This window comes from Eubalaena glacialis, chromosome 8 (genome assembly GCF_028564815.1).
Source record: "Eubalaena glacialis isolate mEubGla1 chromosome 8, mEubGla1.1.hap2.+ XY, whole genome shotgun sequence".
Lineage (NCBI taxonomy): Eukaryota > Metazoa > Chordata > Mammalia > Artiodactyla > Balaenidae > Eubalaena > Eubalaena glacialis.
The window spans coordinates 9,760,349-9,781,899 of NC_083723.1; the positions used below are offsets into that span (position 1 = coordinate 9,760,349).

The 21,551-nt window shown below is 41.2% G+C and overlaps 1 non-coding gene across 1 annotated transcript; it reads left to right on the forward strand.

Moving 5' to 3' along the window:
• The first annotated feature begins 12,633 nt into the window (after window positions 1-12,633).
• LOC133097112 (U6 spliceosomal RNA) lies at window positions 12,634-12,741 on the forward strand. Its single transcript, XR_009701985.1, has one exon. It is a non-coding gene; the product is annotated as a U6 spliceosomal RNA (small nuclear RNA).
• The last annotated feature ends 8,810 nt before the right edge of the window (window positions 12,742-21,551 follow it).

Sequence of the window (21,551 nt, forward strand, 5' to 3'; positions counted from 1 at the left end):
GTTTCCTAAATTGTATGGGAGCAATAGTATTTTTGATGTTTTAATGACATCCGTATACTTGTACTGTATTTTGTACTACAAGGCAGCTGTTTTCAATAATGTCCTGCTGTATTTACCTATGTGTTTTGAGTGTTTATTTCTTTGCTGCGGAGAACAAATCCCTAAATAGTTTTAGTAAAGGAGCTGAGAAGCTAGCGTTATTAGGTTTGCAGAAACTGTTTAAGTTTCAAACTCTGAGGCAGCAATGAAAATTAAGGTTGCAGCTCTTAGTTGATTGCTGTAACTTTTTCATTTTCAAAACATGTATAATTCCTGTAGAGACCAACTTGTTTTCCTGCTTCAGTGGTGGTTCTGTTGCTCAGCTGCCGTGAGCCAGTTCAGTTTTGCAAAGGTGCAGTACCTCTCCTTTCTAAGGGGTTGGTTTATTCTTTTTTCTTTTCTTTTTGTTTGGCTGAATTGAAGTAACTAGCCTTGCCCTTTCTACTCTGTAGAAATGACAGGGTCTTCACAATCCTTCAGCAGTGGCTACTAAGCTATAATTAGCTGAACAGAAAGAATGTGGAAGTGGTCTGAGGCATATAGAGTATATGCCAAGAACACTACCATATATGGCATCAGCTTTGGTTACCAGAGAAATTTTCTTAGTCATTAGACCATATAACCGTAGTATATCATATGTAAATCTTTAGATATCAATTTGAGAATCCTCCAAAAAAAGGAGCAAAGAATGCATAAGCTATGTGTTGGAAAAAGTAATTTATATTAAAATTTTGACCGCCTATGTAAGATTAAGTGGTAAACGTCATAGTGGTGGGTTTTTAAGTCTTAACCAATCTCAAAGGTTTGTTTCTCCTGCAGGGGGTGGTTCACGGCCTCTTCTCACTGCAGGAAGATTACAGGAGGATGTGGATTAATTGTAGCATTCACTGATCCTCATTCCAGTACTAGGGACAATAGAAATCTGCAAAGCATAGAGACTACACTTTTGGTGTGTGGTTGTTAAACAAGGTGATAGTAACAGGCTAGCTTTCAGAACTCATTCAAAATATTGCTTATTAAAGGAAATGATCTTTGTTAATTCCAGTCAGAAAATGGCATTGTACAGACTATGGGAAACCAATTTTTTTGTTTTGTCTTTCAACCACTATTATGAACAGTGATTTAGGGCTGTTTTTCAGCTTTGGCAAACATCCCAGCTAATCACACGTTCAAAACAGTCATATTCCTGAGAAGTAGGGAACTAAAATTCCTTTTCAGATAATTGGTAGAATGTTTGTTTCTCAAACTACTGCAGTTACAGACATGAGAGATCAAACTTTAGGAACAGAATCAAAAGAGCAAAAATCTGTGTCAAGATACTCCTCTTCCTTTCTGGTTTCTATTGTCCCTACCTATCATTCAAGTAGAATGGCAGTTCTAGTCAGCAAAGAAAATTTTCAGTGCATATGCTGCACAGTACAAAATGTAAATCTGTATGGCACCAAAAAATCAAAGTGAAAACCAAACCAAAAACCCAGACACCCTATGTTACTATGGGAGGCATGTAGGTGGTGTAAATGACTGTAGCTGTGATGCACACATGGCTACTTGTCAAGTCACTTTCCATAATTATTTACTGCAAAATGATTGAGAGGCTTTGGTGCAGGCAGCCTATTAACCTACTACTTCCTTTGTTACCTCTCAATCACTTTGCAATAAATTGCAGGTCTTTTAAGAGATTCAAGCTTCAGTTTTCTCAAAACACAAAACAATTTTCCTGGCTTATCTGAAAATGCAGGGTTGTGGGCAAAAGAGGCTGGTTATAATAATGCCCTCATATTGAGTGGTCTGTAAATGGCTGCACACTTCAGGCACTATAGTTGCTGAGGATGCTTTGTTACATGTGACCTTGACTGGCTTTACAGGGGGTAGAATGTGCTCTACACAAGGTATTAAAAGGTAACTATTCATTTGTGTCTACCTTGCTCTTGAGGTGGATGAAATTAAGAAGCTTGAGTGTGTAAGCCTCATACATAGGTATTCTTCACTGTAAATTTTGTTTTCATTTTTAACCCAATTATGGTACTTTGTCCAATGCACAACTGATCTCTCAGTAGATATTCATTTGAAAATAGTGTGGCCTTGATCGGTGAGAAGGGGAAGGAAAGAAGTGACTTTTTGCTTATGTAAAATGACTCGTTTGCCGAGAGTCATTCTGCAGCACTCTTAGTGTCTAATGCGTTTGTGATCAGTCTCCTTGTTGATTGGGGAAAGTTAATGTTTTTGACCCTGGAGTTATTAATTCAATTGAGTTGTCTTCTGTTTTTAGGAAGTATCAGAATTGCTGTGATAAATAACAAAGTTGACTGCTTTGATGTCCAATCTCAGGTTTTAGAATATATATAGTGGTGTAAAATTCCACTGTTAACTCTTAAAACAATTTTAATTTAGTACACCCTAAACGTCACCTGCATAAGGCCTGTTCAGAGAGCAGAGCCTCCCATCTTTTTGCTCCTTTTCCACTTTGTACTTCACTTGAGAAAGTGTCGCGTGATTTTACATTGTATATTTCCATTTTAACCCTGACATATTTCTCAAAGATAAAGCACTTTTTGATCATGAAATACATGGAATCTTTGTGTGATACGGATCATGGTTTCTCAGGCTCCCCTAGGTAATTTGCTTATGAATATCATTCTAACTGTGTAAGAAGAGTGGAAATCTTTGCTAATGTTAGAAAGTTTGTATTATTGATCTAGAATGCATTTTGCTAGCTTCCAATGGATGGGAGAGTAAATAATGCTGCATTCACAATATAATAAGTTACTTTCCCTTGAGCCTTAAGGTAACTTTTTTTTCTGTCAATAACAGCACTGAAGTTATAGTAAATGAATGAGATTACCAGTTTTCAGGGTTGGTTTTAGAGTACTGTAAATCAATTAGCTGTCTTCCTAAACAGTTACTACTCCCATTGAATAAACTGGATAATGGGTTTGTGGGTGGGGCGGGGGGGGGATTGTTTATAGAAAAGAAAAAAAGAAAAAAAAAAGAACCTCATTTACCTAAAGAAAAATATAGACACAAAAGAAAGAAGTACATGACAATGCCTCATTTGAAATTCCAGACATAAGGTGGAAATGGCAAATTATAACCTCATTTCCCTGTTTTTAATCTAGAAAACAAAGTCATTAATTTTCAAGTGTTAGCCCCCAGAAATTTCAAGAGATAGACTGAATGATATTGAGTTAAAGCAACTTTAACTAAATAGACAGATATTGATGTATCAAGAGAAGTCTTCTTGATACATCAGTATCTGTCTGCTATTTAGTTAAAGTTGCTGTTCCCAGCCCTCAGTCTTAAAACTTAGTTTCATTACTGATGAATTTAACAGACTCTTATTTCAGTAAATGTGGTCCAACTGTCAGTATGAAAATTAAATTTGGAAACTACTACTGCATCATGAAGACTTATTACTCTAGTAATTTCCAGTTGATATCTGTACCCCTGATCTAAGTAAGACCTTTATGAATGTATTTTATATTTCCTAATGAAATAGAGAATATGCCATCAATGTAATCACCTTTATTTGCAATCTTTTACTTTTCATTTGAAAATCGAACCCACGCCTCTCAAATTAGACATTCCAGTGGGGATAGGTAAAGCCATGTTAAAACAATAGCAAATGCTAAATTGGTAGTGTCACTGCTCAATAGGACTTCTAATAACAAGAGGGCAGAGCTTTATTTGATGCAAAAACGTTATTTTTTTCCATAGGTGATTCTAACAAATGATTTGATGAAAGAGTATGACTGTACTTTTGATTAATGTGGGATTTTGCGTCTAGGAACATATTTCATTTTCCCTATGTTATATGTAAAATATCCATTGACATGGATAAGAGAGGGCTGATCATACCTTTAGTATGATGAAATGTGGGCCCAGAGTATTGAAGAGAAAGCAATAGACCTATTCAAGTTCATTGTCCACTAGCATATTGCAAAAGGAGTTTGTCTTTTTTTTCTTCCCTATTTCGAAGACATCAATGGGTAAACCTTTCAAGAAAATTGATTTAGATCGTCTCTTATTTCTTAAAGGCAAACTCTTATCCCCAGTCTTGCCCTGTGTTTCAAGATCAGGCTGGCTCAAAAGATCTTTACACGTACTTGGAAATAGAGTGGCAAGTAGTAGATTTCTTCCCTTTTTAAATTCCTTTTTCAGGGACATATAACTGCAGGGAGAGTCCCAAGAAACTTGAAAAACAGGTACGTCTGTATCATAGGAATTTGAGAGTTTCATTTTAAACTGTTCAGATATGAGGCGTTAAACCCTTTTCTCCCAGCCCACATGTCACGTCAAAAGCTCTCTAGATTCCTAGAAGCTAATAGATTGGGAAAAGTCCAGAAAATGATATTAAATCAGTACAGGGCACACTTAAAAAGAGTTTTGCATGTTATGGTAGCAGGCAAGTAAATTTGAGTATTTTTCCGATGATTATCAATATTTGAATAATAACTAAAGTTATCAGTGTATTTGGACTTCTTTTTTCTAAAGTTCTAGAATGATTAGTAGGAATTTATTCGTCCTTTTGCACCTTCATGCAGATGTTTTTCCAAGACCATTTTTAGAAGTCTATCCATCTTGATATATATTTCCAGATGACACGCTTTCTATAGTAACCTTCACTGCCAGTCATATCTACCAGGGGCTTCCTTAGACTAGATTCTTCTTCACTCCAAAGTTGGGACTGATGTCCTGCCAGTAGAGAAGTAATTTGAATGAATTAAAACCAAATCCTGATAGCAGGAGACAGAGCTTCCTGATCTAGATGTACAACTAGAGTTTAGGTTAGAAGTTACTTTAAAGGGGGTTTTGGGGGATGTCTTCAGTCTCTGTAAATATCCACATGCTTGTGCATTGTAAACCAAGTGTGTACTCCTATGTATGAATTTGTAGAACTGATTTCTGCTTCAAGAGAAGCTGCACCTTTAATTTTATAAGGTCCCCTACACCTGTTACCCTATAAATATTTGTAAATAGAACACTAAAATTTGTAGTGATAGGATCAATTTGGGAATATCTGCTGAGAGACCAAAAAGTTCATTTTTTTAAGTACCTTGGTTAAAGAGTAAAGATTATTCCTCTTATTTTTTAAAAGAAGAATGCACTTTAACAAACAGAGCTGCATGGGCAATTCAAACAAATCCGTGAAATGCAGTACCCATTCAGTAATCATACTTCCTGGAAACCGTTCAAAGAGTGTAGATGGGCTGTTGATCTCACTGCCTGGAGGTTGAAGCTCATATTCCGGTCAATTTAGAGATGAGCAGGGCTGCTTCAAAAGAGCAATGTGAATACAGCCAGAAGCTTCAGTCAGGTCTGTAAAATGGCGGGTCCCGTATTTACCACTAATAGCAAAACTGACAGAAAAACTCATAGAGAAAAAAGAATCCTTACTGCTGGTGTGCACTCCTTACAATAGCAGACTTTTGCAGATGGAGTTTTACAGTCTATATTTAAAAAATTGTATGTTTGTAACAAATAAAGTATGCGAAAAAGTGAATGATAATCTTGTGCTGGTGTCTCTAATTTAAGGGATTACGTGGTGACCAGGAGGGAAATACCACACACCATCTGCTGGGGTTCGTAAATGGGTCTGGAATTGGGTGAGTTCCCACTTGAAATGACTTAAAAGCTGTTGCGCATTTCATCTGAAATACAGCCAGTTCTAGACCCTCTGGGTTCCCATAACCCTTTTCTAGTTAGTAAGCAATCTATGGAGTAAATCAAAGTTGCACATAGTTTCATGCTTTGGTTCATATTCCAGACGGGCCACTTGTTGCTTCCCTTAATTTCTTCCTATTCTACCTGCTTTTAGGCCCTATCATTTCCAGTGGCTGTAAGAAACTGCTACCCCACGTGTTCACTCATCATTTATCATAACTGACTGCTTAGAGAGTAGATTAGGCCAGTCTCCTATACCCCAAGCTAAAGGAAAAATAAAAATTTTATGTCCATACATCCTGGCTGTAGTTCCAAATTTTTTGGTCTCACGAACCCCTTTACGTCCTTAAAATTTACTGAAGACCTTCAAGGAGCTTTTATCTTTCAGGGCTTTATCAATTGATACCTATCAAATTAGAAACTGAATTGTTTTCGAGACAAAAACAACATAAGTACATGTTCCATCTGCTATAGAGCAATGACCTCACATCATTTAGCCTCTGGAAAACTTAAAAACTTGTGAGAGAATGAAAGTGAACAAGGCAGCTAACAATGTTGTTAGGAAAGTAGATTAGACTTCTGGACTCCCTAAAAGTCTTGGGCCTCTGGAGGTTTCCGGATCACCCTTTGAGAACCACTGAACTAGACTGGTATGTAAATCATGCTTTTCTGAAGATAAGGGGTGGAGTTGGAAAAGACCTAAGATAGCTTAATCCTTTAGTTCTCCCTATGATCTCTTTGTATTAGAGGCTCTTACTATAAATTACTCCTATCACCACCCCAGCCCACACACATACGTAGTTTTCCTGTGACTGTCCACTTCTTTGACCTGGCAGTGCTCAGTGCTGGCTGCAGAACCACTTGGAGAGCCTTGAATACTCATGCCCAGGCACCATCCAGACCAACTGGATCAGAATTTGGGGGACATAAACCCAGTGTTTTGTGTGTTCTGTTCTACCTTTTTTAATTCCTGAGCTCCCCCAAGGGAGTCTAGTCAGTCAGGGATGCGACCCAGTGGCCTGTGGTACGAAGAGAAAGGGATGAAGGGCTGGGAATCTCTGCTAGAGGGAAAAAAAGAAACTCAGGATGGCAGAGCATTCCCTGAACATATGGCTTTCACCTTGTGACTCCTGTTGCCCACGTTACCCGCACTACCACTTAAACCCCCAAATAACTAATCATGGGAAAAGTTTGCAAATGGAATCATGGAGCATTGTATTGGTAGCCCCCTCACTGGGGAAATCTGGGGCTTTTACTAGCACAGAGAACCCTTTAGTGTGCACTGGAGTCGCCTGGAGAGCTGATTACTGAGCCACCTGACACCCCCCCACCCACCCACGCACGCCGCCAGGTTTCTGAGTGCGCAGGTCTGGGTGGAACCTGAGAAGCTACATTTCGAACAAGTTCCCAGGTGATGCAGATGCTGCTAGTTGAGGATCAGTCTTCGAGACTCGCTGCAGAAATCACAAAAGTTCTGGTAAAAATTACCTCACTTGCCACCAACTGACAGAGGTCAGGAAGCCTTTACCCTGATGCATTAGTTCTGCCGTAGCTCCGCTGAATTTTTTAGCTTGGTATGAAGTTGTCACCTAAAAAATTTAAGGACTAGATGTAGACAGGCTATAACCTGAAGAGTTCTATTGGAGCCAGCGCCTCAAGGAATAGGGGTTTTACTTCATAGTTTCGGTATTTTGGATGTTGTAAGCTAGGTTCTATCCCCGAATCTGTCATAAACTAATAGCGTGACTGAGCTAGTATCTTTAACACTTAAAAATCCTAAGGTCCTGCAACAGTGTCTAGTTTCCCCAGAGAAGGCAAGCCTTTGGTTCTCAAGAAAATGAGAGCCACCTGGTGGTCAGTGATGAAATCTTTTTAAATAACCTTTGTGAGGTCATACCATTTGTAAATTCATTCATTCAGTTCATTATTAGGTAGCTACTATATGCCATGTATTATACTAGGTGTAGAATATGGTCCACGGTCCAAGTGGAACTTACAGTTTAGTCCGGAGAAAGAATAGAAAGCTTTTAGGAAGAACTAGAAGGAACTAAGTCACATTGGGCTGAGGTATATTTAGGGTTCAAAAGTCCTGGTTTACGTGACCCTGGGTCCCCAGGAGGCTAGGATGGGTTGCAGCTCAAATTTACTAGACATATCTCCCTCCTCAGTAAAACACCTCTGTGCAATCTCAAATCCTGAGAAGCCGGGCTTCCCTGGTGGCGCAGTGGTTGAGAGTCTGCCTGACAGTGCAGGGGACACGGGTTCGAGCCCTGGTCTGGGAGGATCCCACATGCCGCGGAGCAACTGGGCCCGTGAGCCACAATTACTGAGCCTGCGCGTCTGTAGCCTGTGCTCCGCAGCAAGAGAGGCCGCGATAATGAGAGGCCCGCACACCACGATGAAGAGTGGCCCCCGCTTGCTGCAACTGGAGAGGCCCCTCGCACAGAAACGAAGACCCAACACAGCCATAAATTAACTAATTAATTAATTAAAAAAAAAAATCCTGAGAAGCCGCTTCCCCAGACCCCAGGGAGGCAGTGGGCCCAGCGTAGGTGGACAGAGGAAGGAAGGAGTAGGAGAATCAGCTCAGAGCCCTGGTCCGTGTTCTCATCATACAGTTAGGACCCGGGAGGGGCGAGGTTCCATCGCCGGGGCATGGGCTCCAAGCTCACACGGCGAGTGGGCACTAGCACTGGGCTTTGACCAGGTCCAGTAGGTGCTCCTCCTTGCTCGTGCTTCCATCAGGAAGGGATGAAGAGGGACTTCCCTGCTGGCGCAGTGGTTAAGAGTCCACCTGCCAATGCAGGGGACACGGGTTCGAGCCCTGGTCCGGGAAGATCCCACATGCCGCAGAGCAACTAAGCCCACGCGCCACAACTACTGAAGCCCGCACACCTAGAGCCCGTGCTCCACAACAAGAGAAGCCACGGCAATGAGAAGCCCGCGCGCCGCAACGAAGAGTAGCCCCCACTCACCTCAACTCGAGAAAGCCCACGCGCAGCAGCAAAGACCCAACGCAAAAATAAATAAATTTTTTTAAAACTTGTCTAAAAAAAAAAAAAGAAGAGATGAAGAGGGACTTCCCTGTTGGTCAAGAGGGTAAGACTCCACACTCCCAACGCAGGGCAGCTGGGTTCAATCCCTGGTCGGTGAGCTAGATACCCACATGCCGCAACTAAGGAGTCCACATGGCACAACGAAGAGCCCGCGTGCCGCAACTAAGACCCAGCACAGCCAAAATAAATAAATAAATAAATAAATATTTTTTTAAAGTGAGAGGTTCCCAATGAGATCTCAGTAAACCAGCCTCCCTCACTAGTAACCAGGCCTCAATCCAGGCAGTCCAGAAATAAAGAATTAGATTTGCAACATCATTCCTGGCCCGGGCCTTTACTCCTTAAAGAGACAGCACCATTGAAACCATAAAAGAAGGTATTCCCCACTCAAGAGGTAACTTCTCTTCTGTAGTACTCTGGTAGACCTCTCAGTGGGCCCAATAAAGGGCTCCAAACTAGTCAGTGGCAAGAGTGAACACACATCTAAATTGGTTCTCTCATCTGCTATACCACACTGCCACAGAAAGGAGAACACTCCTATGCTAGGAGCCTAAGATGACACATGATGAATCCACAGGTATTCCACAAAGCTCTGCAGAACCTCATGTGATTTCTGCCCGAAGGCAGTCAGATGTAGAAACTGTGGGTCACACTCATTGTTTTCAGGATATGTTTCTGAGAACAAAATTTAAAATAGTTCCCCAAGTTGAAAAAAAAAAAGATAAAAGAAAAACATGCCAATTTGATTCATTTGTATCAACGATCAAAAAATAAAATGCTAGTCTTCTATCAGGGCAAACAGCTTAGGATCCCCAATTCAATCATAAGTACCCACAGCACACCCTCTATCTGTTAAAATCATGTCCTTGCCAGAACACAGATGGTTACACAAGTCACACTGCCGGAGTGGACTTGAACCAGATAGGTACGCAATACGAAATCAGTGACATAAAGCAATGCAGACCTGAAAATAGCTCCTTTTATGTCATTTTGTATTTTCCCTATCCTAGGTGTCAAACCAAGAAATAGCCTAGTCAGTAAGAATGAGCAGTGGTCCATTTATTCAACTATAGATCAGGATTCCCATGGGTAGTTTATAGAACAGAGGTTGGGGAGGATGGACTAAAGCTCTCGAGCCCATCGGTACAGGACTGGCCAAGACACAACCATCACACAGGCTTCCCCATCTTCTCAACTTCGGGACTCTTCCAGGAAGCTCTCCCGAGATATCCCACCCTCAAAACTGCCCCGTCCTTGGCCTCATTTATTCACTACCCCTCATAATTGACGGGCATTGTTTTTGGCAGTTATAACCTCCAAACTTTCTTTCATTATGAAAATTAATGCAGGGACTTCCCTCGTGGTCCAGTGGTTAAGACTCCGTGCTCCCAATGCAGGGGGCCTGGGTTCAGTCCCTGGTCAGGGAACTAGATCCCACATGCCGCAACTAAAGAAAAGATCCCACGTGCCACAACTAAGACCCACCACAGTCAAATAAATATTTTTTAAAAAATTAATGCATACTTATTTTAACAAATGTGAACAGAAGAGAATCACTGTAAAGAAACAAAAATGAATGTGCTCTCTTTCTCCAAACCCACTTCTTAAAGGTAACTACTGTTAAATAATTTAGCATACATCCTTTTGAAATTTTTTGATAGTTTAAAAAAATCTCAACGGTATTAAATGGCCAATCATATTTATGTATGTATTGATATATATTGAAAAAAATGTTGTATTAACTAAATAGGTTTAATAAGGAGTTCATGTTAGGTACATTGATGGCTGTTTCCTGTGGTATTTTCTAATGTACATATTTTTAAGCTGTGCCACAAAGCCAACAACTCTTATGCAGAAGTTAAATTGAAAAGTAATTTAATTTTCATTATTTTAGGTTCCATTCAATCTGGCACAGGCAAATATACCTTCTCTGGTGGAGAGAACTCTCCAGCCTCCAGATTTAGAGAAAATGTCTGTATTCCGTGAGTTCTGATAAATGGAGCATTTGCTGGTTGCATTTCATAGATCTGTTCTACTTTGTGTGTATTTCTCTTTCAGGTAAACAACTTGCATATAAAATTAATAAATCAATAAATGAAGTGATTGCTGAGAATTCATTCAACTGGGTACAGGGACCCAGTTACCCTTAGCTTTTGTGTTAAGAAATTATTGTTACGAATAAGAAAGTTTATTAGGTTTAATTTGTTATATGACCTACAGTGAGGTATTTTTGTCTGTACATTAAAAAAAATTATACCTACATCTAGCTGCTTCTGATCTTGAAGATTTTGCTCAGAATTCAGAAACCACCCTTATGAATATATAGTGTCCTCTATAATGCATAGTTCAGAAGAGAAAGGCAGATTCCCCACCCTAGTATAAATAATGTAAAAAGAGAAAGCATGTTAGGTTCTCAGGAAGAATAGCAGAAAACAGTCTTCTGACGGAAGGAGATCTGTTGTCAGCAATGTGGAATGTTCTAGTCGAGCAGCTGCTGATTTTCCAGCAGTGAAAACCCAGCTGGTGACATCACTCAGGAAAGTGACTCATCAGCGCAGTGGGATTTCATTTGTCTACTCCTCATCCCACACCATACCTTTTCTGGTGAGGACTGCAAGTTCTCTTTCGGATACAACTGCTCAACTCTCCCCAACTTTTGTCAGATCAAGGTTTTCTCTTTTGTGGACAAGAAACAAGTTTGTGGGGAATTTTGGGGGCTTTTGTTTTGGAGTTTCTACACTGCACCTACCGTTTAGCCTTCAAAGGTCACACTTTGATGGGGCTAGCTCTTCTATTTTCCCTAAAAGCTGCTTTCATCTGCCCTCTAAGGACCAGGCCTGACGTTGCTAGGGTGTGTTCCAGAGTAGAGCAGGAGGCAGTGGTCATTCTTTGATTCTTTAAGGCCAACAGGGGGCCTTTCCACGTGCCCATCAAGCCCGCAAACTTGGTCTTCCCAGGATTCAGTGACCAGGCATTGTGATGTTTTCACTGTACTAACTTTGAAACAAGGGAGCACATAGGTTACTATGCTCAGGAGAAGGTACTCTACCATTGTTAAAATTCAATAAATATTAATAGATGACTGACACACGGAATGTTCCAATTACAACTCTCCAGACTGATCCAGGTTCCCAGAAGAAGAGCTAAACTCTCCATAACTGGCAGTTTTTCAGTGCCCTGTGCTAGAACTATTTACTTTGTGGCATTATAGACTTACTTACAGGCAAAGAGTGGCAACAGTTAAGAAAATATGACTATTCTGCCATGGCAGTTTCTGGATCCTTTATTTGGGTCCTGGGGATTCTGAATACATCAAGGTAAAAGCAAATCACGTGTGTATAAGAAATAGATACAGACAATTCATAGAAAAAAAAGTTATACAAATGGTCCATAGTTATATGTTCAATCTCATTCATAAGAGAAATGAAAATTTAAGCTATACTGAGATACCATTTCCTACCTACCAGATGAGGAAAAAAAAAAAACAACAACCCAACAGTCTGACAACAAACTCCATTGGCAACCATTATTGGTAAACAGGCACATTCATATATTGCTGTGGGACCACAAAATCCCCTGTGAAAACATTTGGCAATACCTAGCAACATTACCTAAGAAGTTACCCTTTGATCCAGCAATTCCATTTCTAGGAACCTACCCAAAAGATAGCTATAGGTTTTATAGAAATAAATAAAAAATAGAATTTATATTTCTTACTCATTTTTGACCAAATGTCTGTGTTAAACTATTACATACTATAATCCTAACCTTTTCTTTTACAGCAAGCTGAGAAACTTTTTACTTGGAATAACAAGAGAATTTCTTATACTTTTGTCTTTTCACTGACTACAAGTCAAACTTGAGGAGCCTCAGAATATTGTTTAAAAACAGCAGCACATATACTAAAATTGGAACAATACAGAGAAGGTTAGCATGGCCCCTGCGCAAGGATGATATGCAAATTCGTGAAGCGTTCCATATTTTTTGAATGGGTAAAGAAGATGTGGCACATATATACAATGGAATATTATTCACCCATAAAAAGAAACGAAATGGAGTTATTTGTAGTGAGGTGGATGGACCTAGAGACTGTCATACAGAGTGAAGTAAGTCAGAAAGAGAAAAACAAATACCATATGCTAACACATATATATGGTATCTAAAAAAAAAAAAAAAAGGTTCTGAAGAACCTAGGGGCAGGACAGGAATAAAGACGCAGACGTAGAGAATGAACTTGAGGACACGGGGAGGGGGAAGGGTAAGCTGGGACGAAGTGAGAGAGTGGCATAGACTTATATATACTACCAAGTGTAAAATAGATAGCTAGTGGGAAGCAGCCGCATAGCACAGGGAGATCAGCTCAGTGCTTTGTGTCCACCTAGAGGGCTGGGATAGGGAGGGCAGGAGGGAGGTGCAAGAGGGAGGAGATATGGGGATATATGTATATGTATAGCTGATTCACTTTGTTGTAAAGCAGAAACTAACACACCATTGTAAAGCAATTATACTCCAATAAAGATGTTAAAAAAAAAAAAAAAGAAACTATAGGGACTTCCCTGGTGGTCCAGTGGTTAAGAATCCACCTTCCAATGCAGGGGAAACAGGTTCCATCCCTGGTTGGGGAACTAAGATCCCACATGCTGCGGGGCAACTAAACCCGAGCGCACCGCAACTACTGAGCCCGCATGCCGCAGCGAAGATCCTGTGTGCCGCAACTAAGACCTGATGCAGCCAAATAAATAAATAAACATTTTAAAAAATAAAAAGAAACTATAGACAGGTGGGTTTTTTTTTTTTAATAAACAGATGGCATTCTATACACTATTTTATCTCTTCCTTTTCTCTTTAACTTTTTTTTTAAATTTATTTTTGGCTGTGTTGGGTCTTCGTTACTGCGCGCAGGCTTTCTCTAGTTGCGGCGAGCGAGGGCTACTCTTTGTTGCGGTGCGTGGGCTTCTCATTGCGGTGGCTTCTCTTGTTGCGGAGCATGGGCTCTAGGCGCGCAGGCTTCAGTGGTTGTGGCATGTGGGCTCAGTAGTTGTGGCTTGCGGGCTCTAGAGCTCAGGCTCAGTAGTTGTGACGCACAGGCTTCGTTGCTCTGCGGCATGTGGGATCTTTCTGGGCCAGGGATCGAACCCATGTCCCCTGCATTGGCAGGCGGATTCTTAACCACTGTGCCACCAGGGAAGCCCTCTCTTTAACTTTTAAAATAGATGTTTACATATTTCAAAATCCAAAGGATATGAAAAGGAAATTGAGAAGTCTTGTTCTTAACTGTCTCCATCCATCCCCAACCTTTCCACAGGTACTGTTTGTTCTAGACAGTCCCATTTTTGTCTGTTGTCTCAGTGTCCCATTTGTCCAAGATTTAGCATTTGCCCAAGACTTTGATTTATTAAAAGGTAATATTTCTACTTTTATGAAAATAAGCAGAGATGAGTTTTAAAATCGAGAAATGTGAGTCCTCCAACTTCATTCTTTTTCAAGATTATTTTGGCTATTCTTGCTCTCTTATATTCCCATATGAATTTTAGGATGGTTTTGTCAATGAGTACAAAGAAGCAAGCTGAGATTCTGGTTAGATCTTTAATTTTTTTCACCAATGTTTTGTAGTTTTCAAAGTATGTCTTTTGCTTCTTTTGTGAAATTTATTCCCAAGTACTTTATTCTTTTAGATACTATCATAAATGGAAGTGCTTTTCAGTTTATTCATTGCTAATATATGGAATACAATTGACATTTTTAAAGATTTATTTTATTATTTATTTATTTTATTTTATTTATTTTGGCACGTTGGGTCTTAGTTGTGGCACGTGGGATCTTCGTTGAGGAATGCAGGATCTTTCATTGTGGCGTGTGGGTTTCTCTCTAGTTGTGGTGTGCAGGCTCCAGGGCATGTGGGCTCTGTAGTCTGTGGCACACAGGCTCTCTAGTTGAGGCGTGAGAGCTCAGTAGTTGTGGCGCACAGTCTTAGTTGCCCCATGACATGTGGGATCTTAGTTCCCTGACCAGGGATCGAATCCGCGTCCCTTGCATTGTAAGGTGGATTCTTCACCACTGGACCACCAGGGAAGTCCCACAATTGACTTTTTTTTTTTTTTAAGCTTCTTTTTTTTTTAATTTTTATTTATTTTTGGCTCTTTTGGGTCTTCCTTGCTGCACGTGGGCTTTCTCCAGTTGCGTCAAGTGGGGGCTACTCTTCGTTGTGGTGTGCAGGCTTCTCATTGCGGTGGCTTCTCTTGCTGTGGAGCACAGGTTCTAGGTGCGTGGGCTTCAGTAGTTGTGGCACACAGGCTCAGTTGTGGCTCGCGGGCTCTAGAGCACAGGCTCAGCAGTTGTGGCGCACAGGCTTAGTTGCTCCAAGGCATGTGGGATCTTCCTGGACCAGGGATCGAACCCGTGCCCCCTGCAATGGCAGGTGGATTCTTTTTTTTTTTTTGAATTTTTGAATTTTATTTTATTTATTATTTATACAGCAGGTTATTAGTTATCTATTTTATACATATTAGTGTATATATGTCGATCCCAATCTCCCAATTCATCCACCACCACCACCACCACCCCCCCCACACCGGGCAGGCGGATTCTTAACTACTGTGCCACCAGGGAAGTCCCACACAATTGACTTTTGTGTTTTGTTCTCATATCCTGCAATCCTGCTGCACTTGTTTCTTAGTTTCAATAGCTTTTTTAAAATTTTTTTTTAAGATTTATTTTTTAATATATTTATTTATTTATTTTTGGCTGCATTGGGTCTTCGCTGCTGCACGTGGGCTTTCTCCAGTTGTGGCAAGCGGGGGCTACTCTTCGTTGTGGTGTGCGGGCTTCTCATCGTGGTGGCTTCTCTTGTTGTGGAGCACAGGCTCTAGGTGCACAGACTTCAGTAGTTGTGGCATGCGGGCTCAGTAGTTGTCGTCACAGCCTTAGTTGCTCCACGGCATGTGGGAACTTCCCGGACCAGAGCTCGAACCCGTGTCCCTTGCTTTGGCAGGTGAATTCTTAACCACTGTGCCACCAGGGAAGTCCCAAGATTTTTTTTTTGATGTGGACCATTTTTAAAGTCTTATTGAATTTGTTACAATATTGCTTCTGTTTTGTTTTGGTCTTTTGGCCACAAGGCATGTGGGACCCTAGCTCCCCAACCAGGGATCGAACCCACACCCCCTGCATTGGAAGGCGACGTCTTAACCACTGGACCACCAGGGAAGTCCCTCAATAGCTTTTTAGTGGATTCCTTAAGATTTTCCATATATACAAGATCATATCATCTGTGAAGAGATAACTCTTTTTCCTTTCCAATCTGGGTGCCTTTTATTTCTTTTTCTTGCCTAATTGCCCTTACTAGAAGCTCCAGTACAATGTTAAATAGAAGTGGCAAGAGTAGACATCCTCATGTTGTTCCAGATCTCAGGAGTGAGTATTCTTTTACTGTTAAGTATGATATTAGCTGTGGGTTTTTCAGATGACATATATCAGGTTAAAGAAGTTCCCTTCTAATCCTAGCTGGTGAATTTTTTTTTATGAAGAGTGTTGCATTTTGTTATATGCTTTTCCTGCCTCCATTGAGATGATCATGTGGTCTTTGTCCGTTATTCTATTAATATGGCATATTGATTGGATTAAAAGGATATTGGCCAGTGGGGTTTTTTGTTGTTGTATCTTTGTCTCATTTTGGTATTAGAGTAACACTGGCATTATATAATGAATGGGGAAATGTACCCTTCTATTTTTTGGAAGAGTTTGTGATGGATTGGTATTAATTCTTTTTTAAACATTTGATGGAATTCAACAGTGAAGACTGGGCTTTTCTTTTTAGGAAGATTTTAAGTCACTAATTCAATTTCTTTACTTGTCATAGGTCTATCAGATTTTCTATTTTTTTCTTGAGTCAGTTTCGGTAGTTTATTATATCTTTCTAGGAATTTGCCCATTTCATCTAGGTTATTTAATTTGCTGGCACACAATTGTTCAAAAGTATTCCCTGATAGTCCTTTTTATTTCTGTAAGGTCAGTAGTGATTGCCCCTTTAACTTCTTAGTAATTTGAATCTTCTTTTTTTCTTGTTCAGTCTAAAGATTTGTCAATTTTGCTGAACTTTACAAAGAACCAACTTTTGATTTCATTAATTTTTTTCCTATTGTTTTTCTTCTCTATTTCATTTATTTTTCTCTCTAATCTTTTTTTCTTCATTCTGCTTGCTTTTTGTTTGCTCTTCTTTTTTGTCTTATTGTTTAGGTAAGCAATGCATGCACATTGCACAAATTCAAGATGACCCAAGGTTTTTGTAAGGAAACTATTTTCCTGTAAAAATATTTGCTGCCCCTTTCCTTTACTTTGGATTTGCTTCAACATAATCCAGTGAGGGGAGGGGCAGATGTAAATATGAATGTAAAATAAAACAAAAGTGGCCATGAGTTGATGATCATTACAGTTGTGTGAAGGGAACATCAGGTTCATTTTACTATTTTCTTTACTTTGTATATGTTTAAAACTTTCCATAATAAAAAACTGGAAATATATATATCATAGGCTTATCAGTCAAGGTCCATTCAGGTTGCAGAAAACACACCAGTTATTTGAACAGAGAGAACTAACAAAGTATTGGTAACTGGATATAAAGTTAACTGTTAAAGGGTAAAAAGAGAACTCTAAGGTGTCACAGAGGTTAACAAATAGCAGTTACCTTGAAGAAACAAAGGGAAAACCTTAGAAACCTAGAGGAAGGGCCCTGTGAAGCTAGGAAGAACTCAAACCTCTGAGGAAGGAGCTGGCTGGTTGCTGGTGAAGGGGGAGGGAGCAATGAGGCTGGTTTCACAAATGTTGGAAAAGCTGATTTAGCTGCTCCTACCAAAGGAACTGCTGCTGCCAGAGTAAAGAAGCATTGGCTGGGTGATGATGCTCGGAGGAACAGAAAGCACACAGAAAGGAAAAAGTCCCTTCTCCCTCCTCCACTCTTGGAGTTTCCCTCTAGTGCTCCCTACTGGCAAAGCCTAGCAGGGAAGCAGAAGGCAAAGCAGAAATGCTTGCAGAGTCCCAGCCTCAGAATCACAAAGCTGAATGTAGGTAGGTGGATACTGCATCCTGATTGACCTCATTAGAACCAGGCAGGTTCTGGCTCATGGAAATAGCTGCCCAGCCACTGGGATCTGGCATAAACCTCCAGAGATTTTTTTTTTTTTTAATATTTATTTATTTATTTTTGGCTGCACCGGGTCTTAGTTGAGGCACAACGGATCTTCGCTGCAGCATGCGGACTTTCTTAGTTGCGGCATGTGGACTCTTAGTTGCAGCATGCATGCAGGATCTAGTTCCCCAAACAGGGATTGAACCCGGGCCCCCTGCAATGGCAGCTCGGAGTCTTACCCACTGGACCACCAGGGAAGAGCAGGGATGTTTTAAAAAATAAAAAGAATTTGACTGTCCTTTACTAGAGTGACTAGAAGAAAATTTCTGTCTCTTAAAGACTTTATAATATTTGGGGGGAGTACTGCAGTGTTAAAGGGAAACTTAAAACTGAACACAGGGATTAAAAACTCCTGGAATCTATGTAATCATTAAGGCTCTCCTCTCTAAAGGCTAAAATACTTTTACTATACTGACAACACTGGCTGCCTACGCATAGGTAAAATGGATAACTGCAGAAGGGAAGGGAAGAGTCTTTTCACTGTACAGCCTTTGTACCTTTAAATTTTTGTACATGTGAATATACTGCCCTATCAAAAAGTGACTAAATTTTTGCAGAGAAAAGCCATTGTCTTAGATCAGGCTTCCCAGCAGACTCTAATTGCCTTCAAGAAGTTTACTGTGATTCCACAGTAACACTCTTGGCAACATTACTATAAGAAAATGAAGGAAGCAGGATTAAGTAGAGGGAGAAGTTGAACTGCCATACAGTTCAAGCACTGGTGTTAATCACACAGAAAATTCTGGAGCTGGAACGGCCCTTCAGAGTTGTCCCAAATTAAGGCAAAGCAGCTGTGCAGTTATCCCACTTCCACCAGTCGTTGGAAGTAGGCTGCCTGCTGAAAAGGGGTTAACCTTGGGTGACGCAGCTCCTTCTGGCTGAGTACAATTCCGGGGAAGAGTCTACTGGGCAATGATCAGTCAACACTCTCAGGAGCCGAAGGAAGAAGTGCCTCAGTTTTGAAAAGGGCTTTGGAACTCTGTACCATAGCTTATACTATACTGGTGGTTCTCACATTTTAGCGTGCACCAGAATCCCCTGCAGGGCTTGATGAGCCCCACCCCACTTTCTGATTCAGTAGGTGTGGGCTGGGGGTCAGATCTGCATTTCTAACAAGTTCTAGGCGGTGCTGATGCTGCTGCCTAGGGACCACACTATGAGAACCATTCCACTGTATCTTCCTGGGTTGAATCCAGCAAAGCTGAATCATTTGTTAATGTTTGGTATTTATAATTTATAGATGCTAGTACCTAAGATTCTCTGGTTAGACGTGCTCCTTATGAGCTCATGCTGCCTTCTTTGCAACCCTAGTTCACTGTAAATTAGACTTTATTCACTAACACACTTGCTTTATAAAATAGTTAATAGGCAGTTTTTCTGTTTACAGATGCCAGAAAACTTCCATCCATTTTCCTTCAGTCTGTGGGCCTCAATATATTTCGTTCATCTCTAAACAGGATGTATAAATCACTAAAGGGATTACTATTGTCTGTGATGAGAACCAGTTTCTGTCAACCTGACTCCACTTTCATCAAATCTGAATCAATGACACGAAGGCAAAGGGGTAGAAAGTGGCAAGTGAGAAAATGAATTTCCTGTTAAGGAAAGAAGGTAACACTTATTGGATATTTATTACATGCTAGGTACAGTGCTAAATACTTTCTCATACATTATTGAATTAGCGCTCGGTCACAACCTGTAAAATAGGTATTGCTACTTTCAGTTTTACAAATGACAAAATAGATAATATTAAATCCCTCACCCAGATCACACAACTAGTAAGTAAAGGAGTCTGGATTCAAACTCAAGTCTTTCCACAGACCACAATGCCCATCTAAGTGGCTTAAAAATGAGTTAGTATTCTTTCTTTTCATTAGCCAAGTGACATTTTCACGGTACTAGGTACTGTACCAAGCAAAGAATGACAACCTAAAAAAAGAGTTCTGTGCGCCAAGGGAGACCAACACAATTCAGCATGACAAGGACTGATGACAGTAGAATACACGGGGTCATACAGGGCACTTAATCCAAATCAGGGATGTCAAGGAAGACATACTGAAGAAAGTGATGTCTGGGTTGGCCCTTGAAGGATAATTAAAAGTTAGCCAGGGAGAAGCTGAGACTGAGGACTGTTTCAAGCAAAGGCATGTGCAAAGGCAAGATGGAGTTTCAGGGGTGGTAGGGAGAAGCAACAAAACATAAGATGAGCAGGGGCCAGAAAAAGGTAGGGCTTTCTACGCCATGCTAAGGGCTTGAACTTTGTTCTCAAGTCAGTGAGGTTAAAGGAAAATATAGTAAGATTTGTATTTTAGAAAGAGTGGAGGGTGCAGTGAAGGAGGAAGAGAATAGGACATTAGTTAACAGGTTTTTGCACTGATCCAGGAGAAAAATGACAAAGGCTAAACTGAATCAGTGGCAATACACACAGCGGGAAAAAAAAAAAAAAAAAGCCAGATTTGATATTCAGGAAGTAGAGGGATCTGGTCAGAATTACAGCAGCCAAACTAGCCTGCTTTAAGTCCCTTCACAAGGGACAAGTCTTTCTCACGTCAAGAGCCTTTATACTTGCTCTTTCTTCGTGGAACACTGCTAAATTACACCCTTTCTAAATTCCGTTTACTCTGCTTCTGTCTCTCAAAGCACTCTGTTTCTTCCCTTCCATGCACTTGCATTTCTTGTAATTCACACATTTGTCTGTTTACTTCTTTAACATCTGACCCCTGCTGTCAAGGACCGTTAGGGCAGGGACAGGTCTATTTTGCCAACCCCTGAATCCCCAATACCCAGCACAGCGCCTCCAAACAGCGCCAACACATCACTCGGTGACTGGTTGACGGTGAACTCACAGGTGGATGCCTTGGCAGACGTGTAATGCCCGTCACTAAGGCCAGAAACAGGAAAGGAGGGGCAGCGATTAACAGCGGTTACTGCTTACTGAATTAACTCCTAACTCTTCCACCTACTTGTCAGGTTTTCCATTCATCTGGGCACCCTGCTCTCTGCCTCCAACTTGACAGGCCCCTCCTTCCTCACGCTCGTCTACACCTTCACTCGCATTTTTCCAAACTCTTATTTAGAAGCACAGCCCTTTCCTCTCCTCGAACTCAAGTTACATTTCCTTAAAGACTCTCTTCCGTGTCAGACGGAAGAGAAATCGCACTTTGGGACAGCATCTGCCCACCTGGTGATGCTTCTGAAATGCCCGCCTGGGGAAATCCCGCCAGAACCAAATCTCCGCGGGGACGCACGGCTCCGCACACCCGGAACGCTGCCCGGCGCGGTCAGTGCAGACAACTGTGAAAAGAAGCAAAGGTTTCAAACTGCAGCGGGTGAGAACTAGCCCCGAGCCCGGGCCTGGGCCCCGGCGACGGCGGGCTGTGCCGTCCCGGGGACAACCGGGCCCGCACGCCGCATGGTGAGGGGGGTGGGGTGGGCGGGTAGGGCAGCCGGGGGGAGCGGCCATGGGCAGACAAGCCCTCCTTCGCGCCCGTCTCTCAACTTCACAGCGGGAGCGGGGACACCGACCCCATTTCCGAGTTTCTTTCCTTTTCGTTGGGCGGCTAACCTAACGCCAGCGGGAAGGCGCTGAGGAGAAGGGCTGCCAGGCCCGG